Genomic DNA, 4,462 nt, shown 5'->3' with positions numbered 1-4,462 from the left:
TGCCAGAGTGGCTGTGTGCCATTGTGACTAGCTGTGTGACAGTGGCTGGTTGTGGCAGTGTGCAGTTGTTGGTTGTTGGTGACAGTGCTGTGCACAGCAGCTGACTGCTCCTGGCTGGGTGGGTTGCTGCTGGCTGTTCTGGCTGTTCTGGATTTTACTGGCTGCTCTGATTGTTGTGGCACTTTTGGCAGTTGTGGCTGTTCTGCCTCTTGCTGCCTGTTGTTGGCTGTTCTGGCTTTGTTCTGGCTGTTGCTGCCTCTTCTGCCTGTTCTGCCTCTTCTGGCTCTGTGCTGGCAGGGCTGCAAGTGCCTCTTGCAGGCTGTGGCTTTACTGCTGTGAGGGAGTAGCAACTGTGGGAAAATTCCAGCGTGTGGGAAGCATCAAGGAGGAGTCAGCCAAGCCCCCGCAGTCCCCTCAGCCACTGCAGCCCCCCGCTGCCTCTGCCCACCCATAATTAATCCCCCACCCCCACTAGCACACCATACCAACTCTGGGAACAACAGCAGCCTAATTAGGGGAGTGGGCACACAAAAGGCTGGTGGCTTCCCTGCCTGCAGCCCCCATCCTCATCTCACCAGGAGTTTCACCACAGTCACCTTCCCCCCTCCTCCCTCCTTGGCTTTGGCTGGGCTCTCAGGGCTTCCCGGGAGTCCACTCCAGCACTTACTGGGGTGTCCCCCCAGGAGCTCAGAGATGGCCTTGAAGGTGCAGGCTGGGCCAGCAGCAGCACAGCGTGGGGTCACCACACGCCTCACACCGCAGGGACATCATCCAAATGTGGTCATGTACTGCGCACAGCCTCAGCAGGGGGGCAGGGGAACTGGGGCAGGGCAGCAGGACTGGCAGCAGGAGACCTCCTTTGCCCAGGAGCCAGCGCGGGCAGCAGCTGAGGTGTGACATTCTGCTTCCATCTCACCCTCACTTGTGGGGACCAAAACTTCTGCCCGTGGAGTGAGGCTGTGCTCAGCTGCGGCCCCACACGTGGGTGCTCTGTGCTCAGATCAAGGTGTTGCAGCTTGCGGCACTTCATGGCAGAGTGCCAGCAGGGTGGGGTGGGAGGGGACCTCTGGAGGTCATCCAGCTCAAACCCCTGCCAAAGAGGGCACCCACAGCAGCTTGCCCAGCAGCACAGTGCCCAGCTGCCCTTGGAAGCTCTCCACACAAGGACACTCCACAGCCTCTCTGGGCAGCCTGCTCCAGGCCTCCAGCACCCTCACAACAAACAACTTTCTCCTCCTGCTCAGGTGGAACCTCCTGGATGCCACTTTGTGCCACTTGTCCCTGAGCACCACTGACAAGAGTCTGGCCTCAGCCTCTTGCCCCCCACAGCTGCTTTAGCTCTTGCTGAGCATGGCTCAGATGCCCTCTGGGGCTGCTCTTCTGCAGGCTCTCAGCCCCAGGGCTCTCAGCCTTTGCTCCTGCCAGAGCTGCTCCAGGCCCCTCAGCAGCTTTGCAGCCTCCCCTGGACTCTGTCCAGCAGTCCTCTGTCTCCTGAACAGGGGAGCCCAGAACTGGACCCAGGGCTCCAGATGTGACCTTACTGGGTCAGAGTAGAGGGGGAGGAGAACCTCTCTTGCCCTTTCAGTCACACTCAGAATTCTCAGTGCCCCCCAGACCCCCTTGGCCTTCTTGGCCCCAGGGGCACGTTGCTGGCTCCTGGAACTTGCTGTCCCCTAGCACTCCCAGGTCCTTCTTGGAGCTGCTTTCCAGCAGGTCTCCTCTCAGCTGTGCTGCTGCAGGAGGTTGTTCCTCCCCAGCGGCAGGACCCTACCCCTGCCCTGCTTGAGCTTCATGAGGCACCCTCTGTCCAGCTCTCAGCCTGACTACCAGGCAACGCCATCCCAGGAGCAGCAGTGGGGCTTGTGTGGGGAGGGCAGAGCCATTCCTAAACCCTGCCTCCAACCCAGGAGCACTGCCCGGTGCTGCACTCCGGTGCTGCTGCCGTGGCCAAATCGGGGGCCAGGGGGATTGCTCCGATTTTCCAGTGCTCCAAGACTGTTCCAATTTTCCAGTGCCCGCTGGCAGCTGGAGCTGGCTACGGCTGAGAGAGAGCAGAAAACAAGTGGAAATGGGAGCTGGGGAAAAAAGGGGCCTAGGGGGCTGCTGCTGCTGCAGAGGAGGAGGAGGATGATCCACGGGGATGAGCTGGTCCCTGGGGCAGCCCGAAGCCCTCCCTACTGTGCTGCTGCGGAGCAGATTAATTAACGAAGGAATTCCCAGTCAGGGCTGAGCTTTCCTTACTGGGCCCCAAGATGTGGCTGGGACTGCTGCTGGGGGGGTGCTGGGGGTGCGAACATCTCCTGCTGCCCGCGGTGCGCACAGCAGCGCAGGGGTGCACGGGGGCCGCTCGGAACGCACCGGTGGAGCTTCTTAATCCCTTCCACGGCAGCTTCCCCCCAGCCCCGGGCTGCGGCGGCTGCAAAGCAGCCCCGAGCGGCAGGAATTTGTCGCTATGCGCTGGGAAAGCTCCTTCCCAGCAGCTGTCGGCAGCTCGGCGAGCGGGGGTGAGGGGCTGCGGGGATGAGAGGATGCGGGAGTGAGGGGCCGCAGGGGTGAGGGGCTGCGGGGATGAGAGGATGCGGGAGTGAGGGGCCGCGGGGGTGAGGGGCTGCGGGGATGAGAGGATGCGGGGGTGAGGGGCTGGGGGGACCCCCGCTGCGGGCAGGGCTGCTGTCGCCGCCGCCAGCAGCTCTCCGCAGCACGGCGGTGGCAGCAGCTCTCAGGGGATCGCTTTGGGTTGGCAAAGTTCTTTCGGCTCCTCCAGTCCGACCGTTCCCTCACCCTGCCCAGGCTGCGGCTGAGCCGCGGCCCTGGGCGCCACAGCTCTGCCTCTTGGAAACACCTCCCGGGGTGGGCATTCAGCAACCTACGGCAGGCTTTGGGGCACAGCTCCTCGAGGGAAAGGCTGGGGGGTGTCGGTGTCCTCGGAGTCGCCAGGCTTTCCCCTCTCCTTTCACCAAGGGCTGTGGGGCAGAGCTTGCTCAGGGCTCAGCTGTGCACCTTGGGCCCTTCTATGCCTGTGAGTGCCCAAACTGCCTCACTGTCCCTGCTGCTGGGCATGCCCCAGTTTCAGGGGCATCATCCCAACCCTGTGGGCACCATGCTGACTCTGTGGGGTACCTGGCTCCCAAGGGCCTCATCCTGATCTTAGGGAGCATCCCTTAGCCCCAGGAACAGCATCCCCCTCCTTGTGAAGAATCCTTCAGTCCCAGAGGGCATCATCCTAACCTTATGGAGCATCTCTGAACTTCAGGGGCCTCATCCTCCTTATGAGGCATTCCTCAACCCTGGAGACCTCATCCTGACCCTGTAGGGTATTCTCTGGGCCCATGGCATCATCCTGACCCTATGGACCACTGTCCCAGTCCCGGAAGCATCATCCAACCCTCTGAGGCATTCTTGAACCGCCTTATGCCCCCCTGTGGGGCATCTACTGGCCCCAGAGACCTCATCCTGACCTTGTGGGGCACCCCTGGCCTCAGGACCATCATCCTGTGCCCTGTGGGGCACTTGTGACCCCGAGGGCATTACCCTGACCTTGTGGGATATCTACCCTAACCCCAGGGACATCATCCTGACTTTATGGGGGACCCTCTGGTCCCAGGAGCCTCATCTTGACCCCATGAAGCATCTCTGAGCCCCAGGACAATCATCCTGACCCCGTGGGGTACTTCTGAACCTCAAGGGCATCATCCTGACCCCATGGAGCATCTCTGAACCTCGGGAGCATCATCCTGACCCCCTGGGGCACCTCTGAACCTCAGGAGAAGCATCCTGATCCTGTGGGGCACTTTCTGGTCCCTTGGTGGCCCCTGTATCTCAGTGGGCAGGGTGGGTAGGCTGCCCTGGGTGGACATAAGGCACACAGGTCCCCACGGGGGGTGCTGAGAGGGGCTGGCTGCCTTTGTGCCTCCCTTTGTGGCCTGGCTTTTATCCAGCAGGCGGGGAGGAGGAGGAGGGCGCAGGGGGGAGCAGGGCTGGGAGGGGGAATTGGCGCGAAATGGAGGCAGCCTTTGTGTGACAGGGATGAGGACAGGGACCAGGGGCACAACCCAGCGGCGCCACTGTGCTCTGTTCTGTTGTCCCAGTAGGGACTCCCAGCAGCAGTGTGACCCTGCCAGCCCCAGAGGGGTCCCGGGGCTGAACTCTGTGTGTGTGACCCCCACCTGGGGCTCGTCCCATGGGCTGAGGAGCTCCAGACACCTCCCTTGGCAGGTACCAGCCTTGGTAAAGTTGGAGAGTGGTTGGACCTGATGATCTTAAAGGTCTTCTCCAACCAAAACCATTCCCTGATGCCCACCATGGGAGCCGCTTCTGGGGTGCTGCTCTCTGTGGTGTCCCCCAGACCCACCCTCATGAGGGGCAGCTACGAGGGTGGGAGGCTTCTGGAGCTAGACCATCCCTGGAGATACTCACACTGGGTGGGCATCAGACCCTTCCCAGGGTTCCCAGGCTCTTCCTC

This window comes from Pogoniulus pusillus, chromosome 13, assembly GCF_015220805.1.
Source record: "Pogoniulus pusillus isolate bPogPus1 chromosome 13, bPogPus1.pri, whole genome shotgun sequence".
Lineage (NCBI taxonomy): Eukaryota > Metazoa > Chordata > Aves > Piciformes > Lybiidae > Pogoniulus > Pogoniulus pusillus.
This window is presented reverse-complemented; position numbering follows the sequence as displayed.